Source organism: Liolophura sinensis, chromosome 6, assembly GCF_032854445.1.
Source record: "Liolophura sinensis isolate JHLJ2023 chromosome 6, CUHK_Ljap_v2, whole genome shotgun sequence".
In the NCBI taxonomy this organism is placed as follows: Eukaryota; Metazoa; Mollusca; class Polyplacophora; order Chitonida; family Chitonidae; genus Liolophura; species Liolophura sinensis.
Window position 1 is genome coordinate 12,061,589 of NC_088300.1, and position 11,372 is coordinate 12,072,960.

At 39.1% G+C, this 11,372-nt stretch overlaps 1 long non-coding RNA gene across 1 annotated transcript in view; it reads right to left on the reverse strand.

Annotated features, from left to right (window-relative positions):
- The window catches only part of LOC135468868 (uncharacterized), a 53,186-nt gene extending 46,196 nt beyond the window's left edge, over positions 1–6,990 (reverse strand). Inside the window, exons 1-2 of the long non-coding RNA XR_010444263.1 lie at positions 6,847–6,990; positions 5,640–6,109 (exon numbers count right to left, since the gene is read on the reverse strand). This is a non-coding gene — a long non-coding RNA (uncharacterized LOC135468868). The remainder of the gene's footprint in view (positions 1–5,639; positions 6,110–6,846) is intronic.
- Between the last annotated feature and the right edge of the window lie 4,382 nt (positions 6,991–11,372).

An 11,372-nucleotide genomic window follows, 5' to 3' on the forward strand; every position in this document is an offset into this window, starting at 1 on the left:
TTAAAATCTGCAGTGTATTTTCGAACTGATAAAGCTAGACTGCATTTATACAATGAGGAAAGTTGACAAGAGGCCGTATTTCACCGGTTACGTGTGACCATTGGCCAACTATCAAATTGTCATCGCTGTTTTACTCTCTGTGCTGTTGTCTTCTATATTAAACCGATACATCTCGATACCTGGGACAGCGTATCATTTCTTGTTGGTCAGGCGCCCACAGTTACATAGCTAGAAAGAGTTATCTCCCTTCCCTTTGCCAAGCATTATCAGTGACGGTATTGCTGCGATTTTCATACATCATCCTTTTGGTGAAAGATATTTTCTTTATTTCTGACCCTATTGACTGGATCAATTGGCAGCAGACTAGAGTGGTTAGAGTACATTTTCCGCTCAGTTTATACTAGACACGTCAAGAACAACGTGAATATTTATGCTTTACATATCTATTGTAAGCGTCAGTTTGATACAATGATCGTATAATCCCCCCCCCCCTCCAGAGATGGCCTGTTCCTATACAAATATATTAGGGTTGGGTCTTCGTGAAATCTAACACAACAATTTGTGTTGTTTTCATTCAACACAGAAATGTGTAACACACAAATATGTGTCAAATAAATGTGAAGTGCACATGTCTGTATCACAAAATAATGAAACACAAAATGTTGAACCATACTGAAGTAATTTATGCATTACAACAAAAACTTATTGTGTAGTATTGTGTATAACATCCAATACATCTTGTGTTCACTTAAAACTATCAAACATGGCTATTTCCTTTCCGACCTGTCTCTTAATACAAATTTAATTTGATTTGATTAAGAATACAAATTTGACCAATCATTCTGTTGCATGCAAATAAGTCCACCGGATGTTCAAACCTGAGGTTGCGTACATGTAGATCTGGAAGTTAAGTAATGGCGTCACAGTTATTCTCATCGAGAGTTGTATATGTAACAATCTAAGTACCGAAAAATGAAGTCTGTTAAATGATCAATGTAGTGTGCTTCCCAGTGAATGGTTTGAAATACATGTAATAGACAGTATCCACAACTCAGAGAAACTACACACAGTCAATTTCAAATACACCGAAAAAGAGAACAACCTATAAGAGTTGCGACTTTCGTCTACCATATGTTGCATGTACAGCTTCGGCTAAATTCAAAAACGATATCATGTTTTGAAGTTAAAATCCCATGTTTATAGAATCGCAGTTATAATGGTAAGAACGATAGCAATGGCATATCAGGCAACAACCGCAAATTCGCACCAGCTGCAAATCCGATGCAGTCTTGCACACAGGCCACTCTTTATCTGAATCAACCACACTAAACGAAAGAATGTTAAAAATTTTACCAAAAGGCCAGTATGTAAAAATTTTACCTAACGACCCACAATCTTACTTGTGATATGAAATACCGCAAAAAGTCGATATCTTCTTGCACTAAGGCCCTGTGTTAAGTGAATAGGCCATCTTAAGATAGTACATTTGCTTAAACTCTGAACGACCGACCGACCGACCGACCGACAGGCAGACAGACAAAACGACTCACTAAGCTGCTTACTATACTGAATATTTAATCGCATTCAACACAAATATACCAGAAGTGTCTAACAAACATGGCCAAAAATCCATTTATTAATGCGCTGCAAGCGCAAATTTGCTATCATAGCTGCAGCATTCTGCAAAAAAACCTTTGTCGTCTTGTTTAGTAAACGCCCCATGTTAAAGCTTGACTAACCTATCGACCAATCGAGAGAAAAAGCCAGTTATATAAAGATGCCTGTCACAGGAATAAACTCACTTTTAATAACTGTAAATGTCACGTCAAAACTGGCCAGTAGAAAGAGATTTGTTGATGAAAGATCATAAACGTATCATGAGTTACTTCTACTTTCTTTCGATGGCTGATGAAAATAGGGAATGCTCAGAAAAAAACGTATTTCTCAATAAAATGTATTCACATATATTTTTGATATTTTGCACATCTTGAAATACCTTGTAAAACAGGTAATCTGTCAGATAGCTGAGAACATTTTAGTAATTTACATCAACCAGCTCAGCCATACGCTGCTTGTTTGCGCGTAACACGTAGATACAACTTGTAAATGTGAAAACAGAACAAAAAAGCACAGGAAATTTTCTCGGAAATTTACGAAGTGGCAACTCGATCTTTGATCTTTTGTAAGTTTCCTAGAATCCAAAGTGCACATATAAGTGTTCCTTGACAATGCTGTTTTTTTTCTCTCGTTATGGAAATAGGACAGAACAATGGAAGTTGCTCTTGTGTATTAAGTATCCACAAGGTGTATTACGATATCCAGTGTGTATTTTAACTGTATTTAATTCTATTTTAAGTATCCACAGATGGTATTAAGTTCCCAGAAGGCCCACATAGTGAATTAAGAACTAACAATTTGCATGTACATGTATTATGCACCTGCAAGGTGTATTAAATATCCACATGTCATATTGAGGTGATCTGAATATCCACTAGGTGTATCAAATACCCACAAGGTGTATGAAGTATCCTTGCACTGTAGGTGTATGAAGTCGCACTAGATGTTTTACAAAGCCCATTGTAGAATATGACAAGTATATAGTGGTCTCGGGTGATCCAGCATCCGTACGCATGCTCACAACGGGTAACATGTATGTAATAAGCCAGTTTCTAGTGATCCAGCATCCGCACGCATGCTCACAACAGGTGACATGTATGTAATAGTTCAGATAGTCTATTGATCCAAAATCGGCACGTATGCTCAGAACGGGTAACATGTATGTAATAAGCCAGATAACGGTTTCTAGTGATCCAGCATCGGCACGCAAACCCAGAATGGGTAACATTTATATAATAAGCCAGATAATGGTTTCTAGTGATCCAGCATCCGCACGCAGAACAGGTAACCTATGTAATAAACCAGATACCGGTTTCTAGTGATCCAACATCCGTACACATGCTCAGATGGGTAACATGTATGTAATAAGCCAGACAGCGGTCTCTACTGATTGAGCATCAGTGCGCATGCACAGAACGGGTAACTCGGGGTGGACAGCCAAAGCTCGCGGCGAAGTATGCCGATGTTACAACATGGCCGTCTGGCGACCAGAATTCACATACACTTCTGTATTTAGATGTGTACTTTTCAAGATTTCCACTTGAAACAATGCCACAGTCGAGGTAAAGTAACAAAGATTCACGTGAAATGCACCAAATTCGCTTAATCTCTAGCTAAAGAACTGTGGTATATAGTACTTGTTACTGGTAATATACCAAAGCACTTCAGCACTAAACCTGTGGCACTTTTAAAATATAGTAACATATAGTAACAGAGATCGAATGATGTTTAAATGTTCAAATGTTGAAATTTATAGTAGTGACGATCAAAATGCAGCATAAACGGGAGCCATGACGGTCTTGTAAATCCGGAGCCATAAGTGTGGCTGCAAAAACTTGAGCCATATCTGTGTAAAGGGCTGCCACTGCACGGTTGAGTTGCCTTAAAAACCTGGACATCATTTTAAATTAGGTCGAAAACACAAAATGTGTGTCCCTCTCTGACAGTTTCACAAATGATGGAATATGTGACGCACATGTTTTTGGTGAAAACCAGCGAAACCATTTTGAGCTGTCTCCGTAAGCTTAATTATCCGGAAATTATCGACTATTCGATTGTTACTGTTGCTACTGTTGGACCAATGAATGCTACATTGACACCATCGGTTGTTAGCCCCACTATTTATGAAGTAAATGTTTAAATTTCATCTAAGAATGTATGTATCACTAATATCACCAAAGAACAGTGTGCCATTATGCCAGAACATGTCTAGCTTGTACTGCCATATTGACCTATTCCTGCTGGAAATGAAGTCGCAGCATTTTGTTACCATGGTAGCGTGAAAGGGGAGGGTAGTACGTCTTGTCAAAGAGTACTCATTTCTTTATTCTTTCAAAACAGACGTAAGTGTCAAGCATTAACCGAAACCGAAAACTATTTTAATGTTGTGTGACATTTTCTGCCTCATTATCTATGTTCGACGTTCTTTAAGACTTCGGTCCAAAATTGCCAGATAGAAGTGCACACCTACATGGGCTACATCCATGTCTGATACAGTACAACGGTAACATTAGAGCAGCGTGCTGTAATCTGTATCCAGCCGTGGTATGGTAATCCTATGGCCTAAATAGTTGGAATGTAACCTACTTATGAGATTGTTGTGTTTCTATAGAAAGCGATGAAGAATTGCAAACGATGCTGCGAACTGAAGCCTAGTGTGTGTTTGAAATCTGGAAACCCAATATTACGTAGGTAATCTTGGCATAGAAAACAACCTATTCATTTCGGATGACTGTCTTGTATACATGTTTTGATGACATGCAAGGAATGCGCATGGGGATGTGATGATAGCAACATGGCTTGCATTTCGTCCATTATACTAGTATACTATGACGCCTGCTTTATTCCGGCGTAAGTCAGTAAGACACCCGCTGTCCGCTCGGGATCACGTTGTGACCCTGGCACAGATAGCGAGATTTTGCGAGATGAAAGGCAACAGTAACTCTTAATAGAGGATACGGTGTCTCTCATCCTGTCTACCAAAGAAAAAACAAGACATTCCGTATACCCTCAAGCCAAAGCGAGGATCTGGATACAGAAACGGTGTTATATGTCATGATGCCTAAGCCATCTATGATCTGTCAGGTTGCAGCACTCGTTTCATATATAAGAAACAAATATAGCGTGAAAGAGTGGTGTTGTAGTATTTAGACTGAACACGATAACTAGAAGGTACTCCAAGAGCTCAAGACTCCACCCTATGCAACTAAATGTTCAAATTCCAGCATTGCAGACAAAGGGACAATATTCTGATTTCTGTCTTATTTGTCAGTGGTAAATAAATGTTTACAGAATTCATCTTTCCGATCACCACCAAAATCCGTGCATAACCTATTTTCGTAAATGTGTGAACAGACAGACTAGTACACACCGATGACCAAAGAGGTAATTAATTACACACTAAACTAGGTGACCAATAACGAAGTGATATCCTGAGGCAATGCTAACTTAATAATAAATTTAATTAACATTATGCTGTCATGTAAGGATGAAAATAATGTTTGCATTGTTTCTTGGCTTTGGCAGGTTTTTACTATCCTTTTTAAAGAAACATTTTACTTTAAAGCAATAAGTTTTGATGTTATTGTATAATAAAATAGAATAATGCTCGTCCTCTACATTGCAGACATGCACTTTGAAAACGACTTACTACAGGCTAATGAATGTACACTGATTTTCCTATTCGTCAGAATGATTCAAATTACACTGTTCTAACATAAAGGTAAGGCGCAATATATTTTAGAGCCAACTAAAACATAATTATATATTTCAACAGATGTATTAACCAGAACCTGAAATACATGTAAAATAATAAAAGCAGTACAACGATAACGTAACCAGATGCTTAAAAGTAGTATGATAATAATTGCAGAACGGGTCGGTAATATAACATGTGTTTCAGCTAGATGAAGTGTGAAAGTCAATAAATAAAGGCAATGTTATAACATGAATTCTCTATAACTGAGCATTCTGAACAGTAGTGCTATATATGCGATATAATGATACAATTGCAATTTTCTTACCTCTTTTCGTCCTCAGTATTCTTGTTTTGATCTACTCACAAGAAGGTAATCATTAAACTTCCCCTCAGTGCATGACCTGTAGCCGCATCGAGCGTCGGCCAGTGAAATGCGCGTATTCCACACCGGCTACACTTGTACCTTTTGGTATACGCGGTGACGTCCGTGCGGCCAACGTTACCCTTGGAAGAAGCATGGCTTCTTGACTGGCTATGCAAGCATGCCATGGCCGGCCGCTGCTCGTCATACAGCGCTTTCATCTATCACCAGACTCCCGTAAACATCTCCTGTGAATTTCAGGGGTATCGAAACGCGCAATGACGTCAGAGGATCGCACAACCTGTAGGAACTTATTCAACACAGTTAGGATTGATGATATAGGCCCGGGGAGTCCAATCAGTGGTGGCGAAAAGCTACTCCACGCGGCTAAGACGTCGATCTTTCCGATTACTTCGGACGTCTCCGGCAAATACCTGTGAACATAAAAATGTCACGATGTCATATTGTAATACTTAGTGACCATGGGAATGTAGGCCTATATGTCTATCTCTTATCATCGGTATAGTTCATGTGCTCTAAGGCATAGGGAATTTGAACAAGCTTAAAAAAATATAGAATTGTGATCAACGCCTTACTCTGTATTAGGTTTGGGTAGAGCAATGGTTAGTAACGGCTCAATTATCAATAGATAGAAATCATCACCAGCCGGGCCAAGTTCGAATTAGCCTCTTCACCGAAAAGTCAGCTCATGCTTTTATACACCAGAACAAAAAACGCCGACATCACAAAATTTCATGATAATGGCCATTTCATCATGTAACTGCCCATCCATTCCACTCTCCTTTGGACATATATGTCCAAGGAAAAACTAAGAATATATTTGGAAAAAAGAAATGCCTTAAAACTTTCTGAAAGCGTTGATTTCTGTATAAATAATGACGAAGCTAGGCCTTTGGGGGAACATAAGTGCAGATACAATACCAGCTTCAACGCTTACGAAAATATTGTGAATGAACGACTGTCATTCAGTGTAACAGAACGTGATTAGATATAGTCATGTGAAGCATTGGCGTATTGAAGGGAAATTAAAGAAAACCACAACCAAAGTCAACACTCGCCAAAATGAAATACAAGCATGAGTTTAAGCAGTTTATGGCATCTGATGATTTTCGAAAACTGGGCAGAACTGTCCATCAGTAAGTTTGGTTACCGTGCTAAATACAAGCGTCATATCCGACATTCGTATACCATTCAAAGTACGTAAAGGGCGTTCCAAGTCGATAATCGAAAGATTATCGTTCATAAAGGGCGTTCCAAGTCGATAATCGCAAGCCTCTTTCCTTTCTTGACCACTTCGCCCAAAACTCTTGAAGCTGATCGCAGTACAATGATGGAGGGTGGTGATTCACTACCTATATATACCTTCGTAGCCCCTTTGAACCTTATGATAGCAAGCTAAGGTAAATCGGTCAACGACTCAGAGGCGAAACACTAAACCGTGTGGCTTTACTGCGCAGCGAAACACTTGGCTTTCAGAGGTCAGGCTGAACAGCCTTGGTAATTTTGTTCATCTGTGCTGCAGAAACTTTAGACGTTACTGCGCAATAAATCAAATAGCAGGGGACATTATATGGGTGACCCTTCCAGAAGGCGCAGGGCCTGGCTGTGGCGATCGGTGCAGTCAGGTACTGATTGCGTCACCTTTAATAATCTGACTTTCACCCTGCTTTTTACACTCTACTGTAATATTGTGGATTTCTTCGAGTCTTCAAACGTCTCACCTACCTGTACTGTCACCAGGCGGTAAAAAGCAAGTTGATAGAGAATCTCAGACTCAGATCATATCTTAATGCTATAATAAGCCACGGGCGAGTAACCGGCCACCAGAAATGGGCCAAGGCTGATCAAGGTTTCAAATTACGGCTAACACTGGATTGATTACTAAAAAACTGTCCATGTCGCTTTTAATCAGCTAGTGGTTTTCATAGCACATGCCACTTGAACGTCAAGAAACCTACGGAACAGGAAGTTTGATCAGAACTGCGCGGCAGTGATCACGAAAAGACTTAAACGGCCCATACACCAAACCGAAATAACAGCTTGTATCAGTCTTCACATGAGAGGTCTTTGCACACTATGTATTTGACTGGTAGGTCGGGTGTCGTCTCGTCACGAAGTCCTCAGGCTAACGTATGAATTTCTCCTAGACAGTGTAGTCACCACGTTTTCTTCTAACGGCCATGCATTAGTTTTTACAAGGGTCTTCAGTATCCCTGCATAAACCAAGATTCTGCTGGTTGACTAATCCTCCCCAAAGATTCTACTGGTTGACTAATCCTCCCCAAGGATTCTGCTGGTTGCCTAATCCTCCCCGAGGATTCTGCTGGTTGACTAATCCTCCTCACCACAAAAGAACTAAGAAAGTATATAAAGTACGAAAATAGAACAGCATCATACAAAAAGAAGCACTCAACAATTTTCAGTGATGTTGGAAATGTGCAGTGTATGCTCTTGGCGAATTGGTGAAATCAGTATTCAAACCGTGTACCATACTAGTATAAGTTGTAGATAATAAAATATGTATCTCAACTGCGTTTTGACTGCAAACTGTTTATATATCCAATGTGGAGATCTAATTCAACACGACGAGTATACAGCCCTTAGCCCCGGGCTAAGCGCATTTAGACATAGACAAAGGCGTTTGATGGAATAAGCTTGGCATACTAGCTTTTGCAGTAATAACTGGCGACGTTGATTGAAATCGTCACACAACACACAGGATCTAACAAAAGCTACGAGGCGAGGTGTCTACACACCATACGCAGGACCCTTCGGCATATTGCTGTCCAAGTAAGGGTAATTTACAATGTCAAAATTGAAACTATCCCTCTTGTCGCCATGTCTGCGAGAGAGGAAACACTTTTTTGTCTTTGCCCAAATATAGGTCTTACAGTGTCAAAATTAATACTATTCCTGTTGTAAAGTCTGCGAGAGAGGAAAACGTTACTGAGCTGGCTACGCAGTTGTCAGTTTTACCGCTGTAGGCTTTCACGTGCAATCCAATGCTCCCCTTCCAGCAGTGTTTTGACAAATTAGTTTTACCAAATAAATAAATAAAATAAAAAAAACTAAAAAAAAAAATCTAACTGAGTGAAGTCATTTAAAGCCTGTCACAAGAAATTGATCAGCGCCTGTAAGGGAGTTCTGGATATTACACTTACTGTTTCGTCAGTGACAATTGGGAATCGTCATGCAGTTGCTTCCGATATCAACGCAGTATTTCCCTCGGTACAGGAACTAGGGAAGTATTTATCTGGTGCAAAGAGGAAGATCCTGGTATCATTCCGTTTTCAGTGACATCAATATACCCCGACCCGCTGATTAATGGGAAGATTAAAATCTCCCACGCACGCGACTATGACGTCATCTGTTAATTACTCAAAGACGAAGACTGAGCTATAAAGTAATGGGTGACGCATTTCGGCGTCAAACGCGCTGGCCGGTAGCAGATAAGCTGGGCATTCACTTCTCTAATACGATTGTCAGTTCCCACAGTTCAGGTGACCGTGGTGAACGGTCAGGCCCGTCCCAAAACAAGGACGTTTGAATGATTCGGCGAAAGTACATACATTTGACGTCACAAATATTCCGAAAAGGAATCCTTACGAAGTTTGTTTCCGAGAAGGTCCCATGGCCCATTACTTCTCTACTGTTTCTATGTCATAGATTTCTGTACAGCCGCAACAGGTGACCAATAGCTAACCACCAGGTCTGGCCACCTGTGCCCTTTGTTCATATATTTCTTTGACATTTATTCTACCAGAGTGGTCTGGGAAATCGTTGTTGTCTTCTCGGAAATGTTGCGTTGGTTGACCTTTAAAACCACGGGAATTCCACAGCTGAATAGAGCTTTTACATTCAAGGAAGTAATAACAGAGTGCCAACCATTGGTCGAATATTTATTACAGAAAAAAAACGATGTAGTACGCGCAACTGTCCTATTTAACAGGATAACGTGAAAACACAAAAAATTAGATCGTCTGGTGATGAATACCTATATCAACATGGGGCCAAACATTTCCAGTCCTACCAAATCACTGTATGACGTTAATTTTCAGCTGTGCAATAGTGACAGCTAGGCCTAAATGCAGATAGAATTCCGCATGAGGATTTAAAAAGCTTTTAGTGATGTTCTCGCATTGCGTATAATGCCATGGATGAAAAGATGATGGCTAACTTATATTAATGACGCTGTGTTATCACTAGTTTGAAGATACTGTATGAATGTATGAATTACACAGTGATTATTGTTTATCGATGTCATAATTAGAGACGTGCTATATGAATGACGCTATTATCACGCATATAAAACACTGTAGGCTGTAATATCATAGATATATCCATGCAGTAAGAGTGGCGCTAAGTTGTTATCACTGAAACAACGGCACTTTAGGAATTGTACCTTGTATATAATGCAGTGTTATTACCACGGACATTATAATACTATATGAATGATGCAGTGCTATTACCACGGACATTATAATACTATATGAATGATGCAGTGCTATTACCACGGACATTTATAATACTATATGAATGATGCAGTGCTATTACCACGGGCATTATAATACTATATGAATGATGCAGTGCTATTACCACTGACATTATAATACTGTATGAATGATGCAGTGCCATTACCACGGACATTTATAATACTATATGAATGATGCAGTGCTATTACCACGGACATTATAATACTATATGAATGATGCAGTGCTATTACCACTGGCATTATAATACTGTATGAATGATGCAGTGCTATTACCATTGACATTATAATACTATATGAATGATGCAGTGCTATTACCACTGACATTATAATACTGTATGAATGATGCAGTGCTATTACCACTGACATTATAATACTGTATGAATGATACAGTGCTATTACCACGGACATTTATAATACTATATGAATGATGCAGTGCTATTACCACTGACATTATAATACTGTATGAATGATGCAGTGCTATTACCACGGACATTATAATACTGTATGAATGATGCAGTGCTATTACCACGGACATTTATAATACTGTATGAATGATGCAGTGCTATTACCACGGACATTTATAATACTATATGAATGATGCCGTGCTATTACCACGGACATTATAATACTATATGAATTATGCAGTGCTATTACCACTGACATTATAATACTATATGAATGATGCAGTGCTATTACCACTGACATTATAATACTATATGAATGATGCAGTTCTATTACCACTGACATTATAATACTGTATGAATGATGCAGTGCTATTACCACGGACATTTATAATACTATATGAATGATGCAGTGCTATTACCACGGACATTTATAATACTATATGAATGATGCAGTGCTATTACCACGGACATTATAATACTATATGAATGATGCAGTGCTATTACCACTGACATTATAATACTATATGAATGATGCAGTGTTATTACCACTGACATTATACTATTGTGTGAATCATGCAGCGTAATTATCACCGACACTATACTACTGTGTGAATGATGTTCCTGCTTCGTGTAGGAAAATGGAATTCAAATATCGAATTCGAATTTGCAGAGTGTCAACAGTAGACAGTGGGGGTTATGGTAGTGGAGGTCAAAATGATACTGGGTTAGCATTATGAGGATCTTAAAGATTTCATCATTCCCTTAATATCCATTGCCAAA